General features: G+C 41.4%; 1 protein-coding gene across 2 annotated transcripts in view; it reads left to right on the top strand.

The window, feature by feature from the left end:
• LOC100116958 (paired box protein Pax-6) overlaps positions 1 to 14,740 on the top strand; it is a 128,476-nt gene that overhangs the window by 15,053 nt on the left and 98,683 nt on the right. For both annotated transcript variants that reach the window (XM_031925657.2, XM_031925656.2), the window contains exon 2: positions 3,623 to 3,749. The gene's annotated coding sequence lies outside the window, so the exon portion shown is untranslated. The remainder of the gene's footprint in view (positions 1 to 3,622; positions 3,750 to 14,740) is intronic.

Genomic DNA, 14,740 nt, shown 5'->3' with positions numbered 1-14,740 from the left:
CTGTATATACATATATACGGGGCAAGCCGACGTATACAGATATACAAGATATACAAGAGTCTTGTGGAAAGACGACGAAAACGGGAAGGAGTGCAAGTTCGCTGGCGCGTTTTGCGCGCGATATTCCGCCGGTGGCTCCTCTCCCTCACTCTCTCCGCCGTCATACAATTTATTGGTAAACTTTGCTAGCTTGTTAGGCTGGGCCTACGTGCGCTGGGATAAGAAATATCCTGGCGAAGGTGCGGGTTGAGGAGCTTTCTCTTCTTCTTCTTCCTCCTACTACGTATACCCTCGTGGAGAATGATAACAACTGTTGGAAGAGGAATATGGTGGGATTTTTCGGGGGCTCTTACGTGACGGGCCGAGGAAAGAATTGCATACGAAATTTCTCTCGTTTTTTATATTACTGTTTTTTAGTTTTGAATTCAACGAATCGTGTAATATAAAATTTCATCACGCGATTAAATTCACGCCGTCGCGCTCGAGATGAGAATTGAGAAGTCTTATCCGAGTTGCAAACTAACCAAGAAACCGATGACAAACTCCCGAAGCCTGAACGCAACCGAGCACATATTATATAGTACACACAGCCGAGAACTCTAAAGAGCAATGAAACATATCCACTAAGAGCCCGCGAAGTTAATCTCCTCCCCAGTAGATGAGCACGCGATTCCAATTCCAAACCTCTCTCCCTCCCCCTATCGTATATCTTTCTACGCGATATGTGTACAACGCAGCCCCCCCCCCCGGTCCCTCACACGTAAACGAAAAGCTCGGGGTACGGAGTACGGGGTTAGAATACCAGCGGAGTATGTAGGTATGTATATATAGCAGTCGCGCACTCCTCTCCGTCGCGGGCCACTGGTGCAGACCAGTGCCCTCGACGCTCCTGGCAGTCGCTACGTATACATGCGCGCACGGCCTCAGCCGGCGTTCCAAGAATATGAATATCTTGCAAGCGCCCTTTCTCGCATTTTCCGTCATTTGTGCGCGCTGCGGCTTTTCTCTCTCTCTCTCTCTCTCTCTCTCTCTCTCTCTCTCTCTTTCTCTCTTTCTCTAATAAGGCCGAGAGCACAGCTATGGGAATTCGTTTGCGCGCACGAGTCTCGAGAGAGAGAGAGAAAAAAAGCTCGGTCACTTGTTTCGCGCGCTCTTTGTGCTTTGCGTTTTTTATTTTTATGCAGCTCGAGCGAGCTTGCGGGAGCTTTTTTGTGGCGCGCGCGGCTTTTTTATCCGTTGGCAGGGGGTGTTTTTGTGGCGGCGATGCCTTGATCCGTTTGCCGTCTTCTGAGGTGTGGAGAACGCATCGTTTTTTTATCACGTTTTGGATTTGAAGGAGATTTTATACCTTTTATTCCTAGATTTTTTGAAATGAATAATAAACACTCGAATAATCGAATTCAAAATTAATCCTCCCCATTCCCGGTATACAGTTCCTATAACGAGCGAGGCGCTTCGGAAAACGACTTTTGTCCCGGTTTTCTCCGCGCCGCGCGGCTCTTGCATTAGCGATTTTCTCATTTGAGATTATTGCAAAGGCACAGCGCCGCTAGGAGCTCTCTCTGCGAAACTTTGCTGATCGAGTAATTTCGGGCATAAATTCAATTCCAATTCGCGCGCTTCTCTAGTTAAGTCTCCGTATAAGCGCGCGCTTATACGTGCCTCTATATACGAGACTCTTGACTGCGTAAAATCCTCATTCTCCGGGGGCTTTGAGTATAATAGACATTAGGCCTGTACGTGTGTATGATTGTTGTATTATTCACTTGTATCTTCGTCGAAGGCCGCCCTGGTGAAAATATTGACGTGATTTTGTGATGTATTAAAATTACGTATTTCTTCATGTAATTGTGATATGTGATTTATTACGTCAGTTTATGTTATGTACTGATTTCGAACGTTTCATCACGTAATTTTATGACTTTTTAGAAAAATTTAAATACTTTAACTTTATGAAACTTTTTTACCTAATTTTAGTATGTTAGATAATTACATAAATATTTAGTTCTAAATACTTACTACTAAATACTCTTAAATACTATAAATTTGTTAAAATGAGTGACCATATAGGTGCTACCATGCAGATGATAGTTCGGAAAATGGGGGCTTATGCCTCAGAAAAAAATCATTTTTAACACTTTCACTAAAGTAAAGAATATAAAAAATTAATATTCATCACTCATTAGCCCTCATTTTCCGAACTACCATCTGCATGGTAGCACCTATATGGCCAGTCATTTTAACAAATTTAAAGTATTTAAGAGTATTTAGTACCCTGGTAGAAATTGGCCGATTTAAAATGGTGAAAAAGCTAAGAAGTTGGTAGTTTTCTTTGTCAGTTCTTGTTACAAGATGTAACGTTTTTTATCCTAGTTCTTTGGCAGTTCTTAGATCGAGCTGTTTTTGAAAAGTAATGCCCAAGATAGTTGGTCAAATGACAACGTTTACTTGGCTCGGTTGGCTAAGGCACGCGGCTATGCTTGTGCAGGGCTCGGGTTCAAGTCCCCGGTCGCTCGAAATTTTTCGGATGATTTTTCGCATGCAAATCATTATTCTATAAACCTTCATTAAAAAAAAAAACTCGAATACAAGCCTGCTAGTAATGATTTTCCGATTCTAACCTGGAATCGCCATTAACCATGTGCATCTGTGTCATACTATTTTACCAACTATCTTCAGAATAAAATAGCTAAGAATGCTCAATCTAAAAACTGCTAAAGAACTAGGATAAAAAGCGTTACATCTTGTAACAAAAACTGACAAAGATTAACAACCTCAGAACTTCCAAATAACTTGGATACCGATTCTAACCAGGGTAGTTGGTATTTAAAACTAAATATTTACGTAATTAAATAACATACTTAAATCGCGTAAAAATGTTTCGTGAAGCTGAAATATTTCAACTTTTCTAAAAAGTCATAAAATTACGCGATGAAACGTTCGAAATCAGTACATAACATAAACTGACGTATAATAAATCACATATCAAAATTACATGAAGAAATACGTAATTTTAATACATCACAAAATTACGTGAATATTTTCACCAGGTTCGTTACTGAAAATACGTTTGTTTATATACAATGTCTATACGTAATTTCTTTAAAATTGCTAATCTCGTTCTCTGCAGCAGTGTTATAAATAATTGAGTTGAAAATTATGCCTATAACTCGCGCCACGGTCGTTCCTTCTAAAATTCTCGAAGAAATTTACTGTCCCGAGAAAAGGCAGCCTGCTTGACCAAAGTTAGACGAGAATGACGACGACGACCTCTCGGATGAGTATGTGCAGAGACGAGGAGTCGGAAAATCGGGAGAGAAGGGGACGGGGGGTGGATCGACAATAACTTCTCGGCTCGGCATACGGTTTAATTTTATGCAACGCTTGGCGCGCCTCTTAGCGTGAAATATATCCTTATAACGTTCGACTAGATTGTTACGATTGTTTTCTTCTGTTTCGCGTCTTGATACATACACCATGCTGTATTTGTTGCCTTTTCGTTGTGGTGCGTCAAGATCTCACGGCTTTTCGTGTAACGTTCCGTTTTGCAACTGACCCATTAATTATAATTTGTAATAAAAGATCCAAATTACTTTATTATGATCTTTTAATGTGGTTTTAGAAACAAATATGACATCAACGGCCAATAATCTAAAGATGAAGATGATCATGAGCTGGAGCGCGACGGAGGGATCTCTGAAGAATGAACGTCGCTACAGCCCTAACGTCATGTGCAAAATCTACACAAGGTCAGTGCTTCTTTATATTCTACATGCATTAATTGTATAAAATATTGCGAATTAAGGAACTACATCAGTCACCAAAAGCTCCTTGACATATCAAATCTCGTTACGGCATCTAATACCACAGAAACATGCATCATAAACACTATAACACACACAATTCCATCCTCAGCACGTCACAACCCCCTTCCGAGTCTTTAGGGCTTGGCAACGAAACAGTCACGGCGTGTAAATCTCGGCGAGGTTCCTCTCGTTTTGCGTCGCTGCAGGAAATCTCGTGGCGCACGCTAACAACACAGGTATACACGTATAAAGCCCAGCTCCGAAGAAGACACAGGTCCCGTATGTTTGCCAAGTCGAGCTTCGTTTTCCTCGCTCTCGTATGTGTATATATACCTATGAGACAGTGCCGCATTGCAGCGCCAGAGTGTATACACCTATATACTGCGGGGATATAGCTATATACGTATTGCGCAGGGAGTAGTTACGTGCAGTCTTTACTTTGCTCTTTGATTATATGCAGCATATACGTCTCCAGAGAGGAGGAGGGGGGGGGGGGAGAGAAGGTTGAATTTGGCTGCTGCAGACGATGGCGCGTGTGGATGTTTGTAGATATGGGTAAACTTGTACGTGGCTTTCGGAAGATGCGACTGTGCAGCGCTTTCAGAGAAGCGAACTTCGTTGTACCGTTGATGATGTGCTGCGAAATTATCATGAAATAGTTATATACTGAAGACAGAGTAAAAGATTTTTATACGTTCAGATGTCACTTAAAAACTATGAAAACTACTGTGATGTGCAGTTACAGCATGTGCGGCCTAAATAGACCCAAAAAAAGACAGTTTTGGCACAGGTAACATACCGATATATATGCATTGGGCTCGCAGATAACGATGCGGGAAAATTGAATGATTAAACGAACTTACTTGTAAGTGAGTTTCTATCATAATTCTATGAAACGCCTCTTCCGAAATGATCACAGTGTAGTCCCCCCCCCCCACTCCCGGCCGATGGCGCCACAATCTTTCAAAGTATAGGTAAAAATTTGCGCGACATAGGGGAGCGCCATGATGTTCCGCAGCCCGGCATCTCTCCTCGCGCGCTTCCTCATTACTTTAAAGCTCTACCGTAACGTTATATCTAAGGGACTTCCAAATTTTCATGTGAATTAAGGATCTTTGGGTGGGACTGATCATTTCGGAAGAGGCGTTTCATAGAATTATGATAGAACATCACTTACAAGTAAGTTCGTTTAATCATTCAATTCTATTACACGTCTCTTCCTCATGATCACAGTGTAGATGTTCAACGCACGTTACGGTGGTTATAGTTAAGTGTTATTTTATAGTTAAGTGTTATTTTAGGCCAGACTATTTTTTTTTTTATTCAATTAGCTTAATATACATAACTGGACTCAGCAACATAGAACGCTTATTTATGTAAAACAGCTTTCGCAAACGCATCTTTATCTTTAACTAATTTTAAATTATAAAATTTAGCAAAGGTACTGGACGTCTTTGTCCAGCCTGCTGTTTTGCGCAAGGTATCAGTATCAATGCCATTTCTATTTGCAGCAGATGTAGATGCGTGGAGCGTCGAATGTGCTGTAAATATATTGGTATCTATACCGCACTCTTCTAGGACACTTTTTACCCAACGGCTTAAAGTTTGGGATGTTACCGCTTTATGTGGTTTTTTATAAGATAAAAATAACGAAGCTAAGGAATCTAAATTTGCCCTTATTTCTTTAGTACGTTCCAGATACTCTTCTAAGGCAGTTGCTACGCAGACTTTTTTGTTTTTAAGATAATACGGTAAAATTAGTACGGGTTGACTAGGATTACGACCAGACGTCTTAATTCGATCGGGAATTTTAATTTCTATGAATTTACGCCCAATCTCGATATTTCTTAGTTTGATTAGAGAGAACGACTGCATTACGTCAGGGCTAGTAAGGTAATCAATTTGGTTGTTAACATTTGAAGGTCCAAAAGGCTGTTACCCAGACACGCGGAGAAATAATCGAGAACAATTTTCGGATCCCAAGTAGTATCATATTTGGGCTTCGATGGCTGCAGGTTCGAAAGGCCTTTAAAAAACCTCTTGATACGACTATCCTGTGCTACTTCTGGGCATACTAGCAGGGAAATTGCTGATCGATAGCAGTTTATCGCGCTGGAAGCTGATCCATTATTGTAAAGATCGGTAAAAAATTGTAAAGTCATCGGGACGTCGATCTTAAATGGATCCAGTTCTTTTTTCTTGCAAAAGGTCCACCATTTTCTGAAGCACGTTTCGAACTGCTTTTGCGAAGAGTCTGTGATAGAAGATAGCATGATGTCCATCGCTTCCTCTGGAACTCCTCTCAATTCGTGCGCTTTCCTGACAAGATAGCGGCCACTAGGGTAACTTTGTCCCAAAATTTGCTCTGGGTTCTGCTAGAAAATATTAAATTTTCTGAAGCCTTAAATTTGATTATTTTAGAATCTATCATTAAATTAAATAGAGGGAATCATGGTTGCGCTGGCCAATCAGGGACAACCATGATTCCTCGTGCACCGTCATCTTGAATTTTCCTTAAGCATCTTAAAATTAATGTACATGGGGGAAAGGAGTAAAAATACCATTTTTCCCAATTTAATGTGAACGCGTCCACCGCTACTGAATTGGGGTCGCGTTTCCAAGAGACGTATCTTTTGCAGTTCGTATTACTCCGACTTGCGAAGAGATCAATATTTGGATTTCCTAGAGCTACAGAGATCTTGTCAAAAAAGAACGAATTTAATTCTATTTCGGTATTATCTTGTAATCTACGCGACTCAAAGTCCGCCTCAACGTTTTCTTTTGATGCAATATACGAAGCGAAAATCCAAATATTTTTCCGCTCGCAAAATTGCCATATTTCTTTCGTAATTTGATTTAATTTCTCATATTGGATGCCTCCCATTCTATTAACGTATGCAATTGCGGTCGTATTGTCTATACGTAGCAGAATTTGGCAATTCTTACGATTATTCGCAAAGATTTTTAGAACAAAAAAGGCTGAGAGTAACTTTAGATAATTTATAGAATTAAAACTTTCGTTTCCCGTCCAAAATCCATGAACTTTTCTGCCCTCGGAAAAACCACCCCAGCCTGTTAGTGAGGCATCAGAAAAGATTTCTAGATCACATGAGGATCTTTTTATAGGATTGTTGGTTTCTGTCCTAATGTTACTCCACCAATTTAGTTCTTCCATAATCCCGCGTGTTATAAACATACTTGCTTCATAGTTGTTGTTATTTTTCAAAAACGCTAAGTATTTCGCTCTTTCACACGCTTTTGTATACACAAAACCGTAGTTTACTGCAGTACAGTAAGACACTAACGTACCTAGGATTTTAGCGAATTCTCTAATTTTGATTTTTTGATTGTTTCAATTTAACAATCTTTCTTACACGATCTCTTTTATCTATTGGTAATTCTACTGACATATTTTGCAAATTATATAAAAAACCCAAATATTGACAAGTTCTAGTCGGTATCAGTTGACTTTTAGTGTAATTTATGACAATTCCCAATTGTTCTAAAACAGTAATTACAGTTCTTATACTCTCCAAACATTCGTTGTACGACTGAGCTAAAATTAGAATATCATCCAGATATATAACCAGCAACATACCTAGTCTACGTAAATGAGAAACTACTGGTTTGAAGATTTTTGTGAATACAAAAGGAGTAACGCTCAATCCGAACGGAAGAACTAAATATTCGTACAGTTGATCGTTGAATTGAAATATTAAAAATTTCCTATGCGCCTCATGTATAGGTATGAGGTAATAAGCATCCTTTAGATCTATAGAGCCCATAAAACAGTCGCGTGACATAAGCTTTATAGCTGTTCTTCCGTCTTCGAGCTTAAAATGACGATTTTCAATAAATTTATTAAGTTTTTTCAAATTAAGATTAATCTAGATTTTTCGTTAGATTTAGGTACTAGAAACATATCAGAAACGAATTGATCGCTTCGAAATGCGCATTTCTGAATCGCGCCTGTTTGTTCTAACTCTTTAATTAGATTAAAAATATCGACTGTTTCTTTTCCTGACCAGTCTCTTTCTCTCGGTATGGCATATTGAGTCGGCTTAGAAACAAAGGGTATCTTGAAACCTTCAATCCAAGTTAGAATTACGGAATCCGTCGTAATTTGTTTCCACTCATTTAGGAAGAATTTTAATCGACCTGCTATGCCTACCGTGTCGTTTAGTTCCGTTTCCAGTTGGATCTCCGATTCTCGTGATGACGATGTTCGTTGCTCTTCTGGCGGTTGTCGTATTTCCGGTTGTATTTGGATTTCCTCGATGGCTTCTGATTGGTCTGCCCGGCTGACGTCTTCGTGTTCTCCTTGACACGACGACGAGGCGGGTTGTTCAAGTTTTTTGAATCCTTAGTATTAGGCTTTGTTGTGGGTTTCAACTCAATCAGAGTGCTTTTTAATGTTTTAGCCGATTTAAGCTTTCTTCCAACTTGTCTCCGAATAGAAATTCGGATATATTGGTCTCGGACAGAGTCTCTTTCAGAGCTGAATTTACGTTAGCGATAAAAAGGCTACGCCTGATAATTGATTCGTCCCTGACGATATCTGCTAGTAGCCGGATTGCGTCGCCTAAGGACTCTATTACTGGAAGATCTTGAAGGTCCCTGCCGTCTTAGATTAGACCCGCCATGCCTTTTGCTATTGCTGCTAAAGCACTAGCCAACCTGTCTTGCTTATTGACAATATGCGTGTCTCTGCTTATTTGCGCAGGCTGGAAAACAGTTTTGAGCCCAGGATTTATTTTAGGAGGCTTGCTGAACTTACAGTTTTCTGGGAGAGGATATTTCTTTGTCAGGTTTTCTCGTTCCTTTTCAGGTAACCCTTGCTTGATGATATCCTCCCACCGTACAGCTATCTCTCAGTGCAAGGCTGGAGCATACAACTTCTCTTCCAAGACTCTCTTGCCAATGGCACTCAAGATTTCCCCACTGAGTGGAGTATCCTCGTTTACTGCGGAAGGATCTTTGCTTGGCGAACGTTTGGGAGGTCCGCGTGAACCCGAGCGTGAGTCAGACGCACTACCTATTAAAGAAAGAGAGTAAGGCGTCCTTACTAAGGGTGCTCTAATCTCCCATCAGGAAAATAGAAAGACAAAAAATTTTCATTTGTGTTAAATTAGTCGGTTAGAGTTTGGCTAATTTTCGAAATTCTTGTGTAAACGAAATCACAGTTATCTATGAGATAACTTCTCTGACGTGGGTTAGAGCCCAGTCTTGAGTATCCATCTCGGTTAGCGCCGAGTTTTATGGCTGTGATCGTCCTTTTGACTTCAAGCATCTCGCGATGTTCGCGGTTTCGTTTCGAGGTTAACGCCTACGAAAGCGTTCGCTTGTTTGCTCAGGTTAGAGCCTGGCAGAAAAAGAAAAAATTTCTTTTGATGACCGCAGATTATTTAATTACGAGAGCGGGATTCTCGAGATGGACTTGATGTCCCTCCCGAATTCTCGGAACTGCTGCTCGAGTAACGCCGCCTTCGCCGCTTCTCCTTCTTTGTTCTTCTTTTTTCGACTTTCCGTGTTAGTTTCCGAAGCTTCTTCTTAAAACCTCTCCCGAGCTTTCCGATGAAATATCGCTGTCTAAATCTTCACGTCTTCGTTTTCTGCCCATCGTCCTTTCCAGAAAATCTTCTTAGAAAAATACACTTAACCTTTGTGTGAAGCACGTGTGGCTTGCTCGGCACAAAGCGAAAAAATGAGGAAGCGCGTGAGGAGAGATGCCGGGTTGCGGAACATCATGGCGCTCGCCTATGTCGCGCGAATTTTTACCTATACTTTGAAAGATTGTGGCGCCATCGGCCGGAAGTGGGGGAACTACACTGTGATCATTTCGGAAGAGGCGTGTAATAGAATAGGAAAGAGTCTGTGCGCCACCTATCATCACTGGCTAGAAGCTCGAAGAGATGCAGCCGTGTAGGCTAACAGGCCTAAAATGCGTTGAATAACATCGCGGTCCACACGTTCGCACAAATCCTTATTGAGGGGGAGTCGTCCCAAAAGCTTCGAAAATCCGCCACGGGGTATTTTGTATTTCCAAACTTCTAGAAAAACAGAAAGTTCGATCGAATTTTTCTTTCGGTACAACAATTCATTAAACTTAACACTACGGCACTACAGACTCGTTTTTTCATTTGCAAGCTTTATTTAAAAAGTTTTATGTAAAATTATATTTTAAGGTTGGCGCTGCAATCGCATGAGTACCACGAAGTACGCATAAACATCTGTTCGTATTTCCAAGATTTTAGAAAAACAAAAAGTCTGATCGAAATTTTCTTTCGGTAGAACGATTCATTAAACTTAACACTACGGCGCAACAGACTCGGGTTTTCATTTGCAAACTTTATTCAAATAGTTTTATGTAATAGAAAAACATTGTTTTTTGATACGACATTCCCTAAAGTTTAAAGCCAATCCACATAGAGCTCCGTGAGCTGCAGGCCATGCGGCATTTATATCGTTTTCACTTACAAGAACTAGAATTGGCCGAATGTGAAAAGCTTTCGTTTACAGTAGAAATGATAGACACACACGGCACAATGTTGATTGGCTATGTTACAGGTTGGACTCTATGTAGTAGTTTTTGATAAAAATGCTTAGTGGCACAAATCTTTATATCTTATGAGATTAGAAGTTAATGGCGATTTTTGAGTAGTTGAGTAGTTTCCACCCTAATGTTAAAAGTCTCTTATTTCGAAGATATACGGCTAAAGGTTGCAATAATAAGAAGTGGCAATTAAAATTTTTATTACAAACAACGTTAATTTCAATAACGCAGTAATACATCACACAATGTGGAATAATTGGGCGAAAGAGAGAGAGAGAGAGAGAGAGAGTTCGCGCACACTCATATTATACAAACACAACGATCAAATGGAGCATGAGGACAACGTCGACGATCAGAAGCGAAATTGGGCGCGGGACAGGGCCTGAAAAGACAGTCGACTTCGTTAAACCGTTTCCCCCCGCCAGACGTTTATAAGCGACGGAAGACGTGAAAAATCGATGCCGAATCGCACGCGCTGCGGGATCCTCGCAATTTAAACGCGAACTTACTTATATATATATATATATATATATATATATATATATATATATACATTTAGGGAAAGGGGCGCCGCTGTTCGAAAGAGAGAAAGAAAGTCGAAGTTCCGGAGGAACGTCTCGCTTTGTCGCGTCTTTTGTCTCCCACTTTCTCCGCGGGCTCTCGATTTTTTTTTCTATTCATTGTCCTGACTCTTCGGCACTTTTTTCCTTCTTTCCCAGCGTTCCGGCGCTTGTCAGAATTTTTTCTCTCTCTCCTCTCTAGAGGAGCGTAGAAGTAAATTCAATATTTTGGCTATCGAATTGCCCTGCGCGGCAGGGGGTGCGATTCGCGGCTCCTGCTTTTAGAATTATTGGGATTCGTTCGATCGCACCCGATTTTCTTTGCACTGGTTTGTATGCTTTAGAAATCAATTTGTGTGTTTTTTTGTACTTATACTACGCTCAGTGTAGCAGAAAATATTACTCCATGATGTTTTCGTAATCGTTTGTTTGTGTTCGAATTGACGATCGTTATATTTTCTACACATTGGGAAATCTATTTAAAATTCCATCATATTTGATTCGTTAAGTATCTGTGTATCAAAATACGGTTAAATATGTTGATCTTGTTTTTGCGTAGTTTTTTATTTTATTTATTCAAATAGTTTTGAATGAACATAGCTAAAAAGTTTACAGAACCTTTACCTTTGGATCATAATTATAAAACCGAAATGATTCTTTTGTCAATTTTATAATCATGCTATTCGCAAAGATTACTTCGTTAATACTTATGCTCATTCTTTTATGCATAATGTGCAGACGAAATCATTTGTCCATCGCATTCTGAAAAAAAAACACAAAGGACACCCCGCGTACGTAGCACCGAATCGCTAAATTTCGATTTTTCTCACGCGATAAAAAGCAGCAGGTCAATCATCAATGCCGCACGTCGCCACCTGAAGTCGTCGATACGCAGGCAAGGTATACAAGAAAAGCCAAAAACCAGATCGACAACGCAGGCGGCGGCGCCTAATAAGGCCCAAGTCGTGCCCTACTGCATGTACAATGTATACATAAGTCCAAGCGGCACAAGTCCCACGTGAGCACACGCGAGGAAAGGGGATAAAAGGATACCCGGAGCGCTCGACACTGCCAGGGGCGTAGCGGCAAAACATGCGAACACAATATTGCTCCAACTACACGACAATTATTATTCATAAGCTTTATAATTAAGGCCTGACCCCCGCGGGTTGTCGGTATCTCGCAGCATCTTTTCGCAGCCCCTATGGTGAGCTTGCCGAAGTAAGATTGGGGGATTGATGGCACTGTTCTTCCGAGGACTTTTTTGCGATCGATGATGGCTGATATTCTTTCTTGGGCGAACCGTTGATAGGAAGGTTTGATGTGCTGAAGTTTGTATCAATTTTTGTTGTATGCATTATATATTTATTGAAAAATCTAAATCTAAATCTATTTTAATGAACAAAAGATGGCTTGTTTTTATCGCGTTTCTAAAACAAGAACAATTTATTGGTAGCGGTTTTATAAAGATGTGGTCACTTTATTATATTTGTACATAGAAACTTGCAAGATAAAACGTTATCACGTGTAAAGGGAAGCGCCCGCGAAAATGCAGTCAAGAAGTTTGTCAACTAAAGCGATATCCATGCAGACCTACCCAGAAACAAATTTGGCATACGCCTCTGGCTTTTTTTGGCAAATTGCAAGTAAGAATCTCGCTCGCGAGAAGATTTCGTGTTACAATTACATTTTCCATTCTCTGGCAGTCGAAGAACTCGTGCTGCGTCATTGTCGTTGGGACAGGGCATTGTCGCGTCCACGACAATGAATTCTTGCGAACCGAGTCCAAGCTCCTTTCTATTTCCTCTTCGTAACCTGAAGTATTTCGAATTTTGCACTTTTCAATGCGACTCCACTGGGGTAGTCTCAAAAGTGTCAAAGTTTACCGGGACATCGTGAATCGAACGTACAATATTGTAACATTGAAGTGGTTTCGAGAACGAGTAAAAAGTTTAGCAATTCATTAAATTTAATACAGAACAGAGGCAAGGGTCAAATTAAACGGAAAAATATGTCATACCCTCGCGAGTCAAGAGTTGAAAACCATTACGCATTTGATTCAGCAATAAGGCGACCACAGGACGATCGAGTATATAATCGTATAAACGCGTCTCCCACGAGTATATGCTCAACGGTAACCAGCCGTGCTCCTCACCACCAAAGCTGCAACCCTCACTACATTTTCCACACACATACGAGGGTCATCGCTTTAACGCGTTAACGCCCGCCTAATGCAACCTTAACGAAGCCCTTAATCCAATTCCCCGGAAAGTGCATATAACGAAATCACGTCTCCGCGGGCGCGCACACACAGAGCCGGTGACCGGAAGCCGAGAAGAGAGAGAGACTACCCCTCACACATAGTCCATTCTCTTTTTCTCTCTCCCCGCGTGTATGCGCACTCGTTCGCCGCTCGAATTCGCATGAATGGGCTTTCATACATTGTATACGCACTCGAGAGATTTTTGGCTGAGACTACAGCGCGTGCGCGCGCGCTCTCTCGAGGGGCTACCTGTCGATTTTCTCGAGATTCAGAGCCTCGTCCTGCGGCTTTTACGTGATTGGGTCAACAGTACGTTTATAGAGAGCGAGCATTGAAAGCCACGACGCCGAGATGTCAAAAGGTGCTGCGGCGCTGAAAGGCTCTGCCCAACCAAGCGTCCCGAGAGTCAAGCGTCTGCGCGCTGCTGACAAAAAATCGGGAAATGGAATTGTATTCGAAATTCGTATTGAAGACTGCATTGTGCTTGATGCCTCTGGAGTGGGACATGTGCAGAGAGAAGGAATTTTAATAAGCGAGTATAATATTTGGATGAAGCGCAGGTGCTCACCGCACTCTCAAGCTTGTCAAAATGTTTTTCTTCTCTATTTGATGATTATAATATATGAATCCGCTGTAAATCGACACTGCACTTGCAACTCTTATACTATTTCTCACACACAAACAGCCATAAAGAGTCATTAAAAACTTTCAACCCGGCAATCTCCATCGGAGATCTCGAACATCCGAACCCGGTCGCAGGAATTCAACGAGAGGTGCCGCCCTGTGGGGTCCCATATGCGCGTCCTTCCTATAGGGAGCGAAAGATCAGCCGCGCGTCGACAGCCGAGGGAATTATCAGAGCTCGCGCACTGCAGAGAGATCCGTTATCTCGGTGGCACGCGTTCGCCGACTCTATTCCCGATGCGCTTCAGCCTGGACTCTCCCACGTGTACGTACGTACGGATACGCGCGGATGCGATATAATGGAGATGTCATCTTGTCTGTGCTTTGACAAGCCCATATAGCGCCGAGAAGAGGCGACTATATCTCCCTCGCTTGTTTTGCCGACGGGATGCCCTTTGCCGACGAGAATAGCCGGAAGATTAGGTACTCGATGCTCTATGGGCTTCCGTATCGAGTCGGCTTGATTGCGTAGTCTGTGTGTGTTTTGATTTTTTTTGAGAAATTTTTTTCTTTTGCACAGAGGGGGACGAACGATCGAAAGTGATTATGCACGGAACACGGCTTTGAATGCGGAATTTGTTTGGTATTCATGAATGTAGTTGCTTGTTTTTTTTTTGACTGTAATATGCAGCGATACCGATGATTATTTGCATCATCTGAGTGATTCACACATGGTTCTTAACGAGTGAATAGACGAATAAATAAAAAACAAGTTGGAGCATTTTTGTAGGATTTAAAATGGAGGCTTCGCGATACGATATCGCGTGTCGGCTAAAAATAACCATCAAAAACTCCCCGACGATCATAAAATTCATGAATAATTAATGACGCACATCGGGCAGGAATCCGGCGTCTCTCGTTACCACTCGGGCGA

The sequence above is a fragment of the Nasonia vitripennis genome (assembly GCF_009193385.2).
Source record: "Nasonia vitripennis strain AsymCx chromosome 3 unlocalized genomic scaffold, Nvit_psr_1.1 chr3_random0004, whole genome shotgun sequence".
NCBI classification, from domain to species: domain Eukaryota; kingdom Metazoa; phylum Arthropoda; class Insecta; order Hymenoptera; family Pteromalidae; genus Nasonia; species Nasonia vitripennis.
The sequence above is the reverse complement of the archived record's forward strand: the minus strand, read 5'-3'. Positions and strand labels throughout refer to the sequence as shown.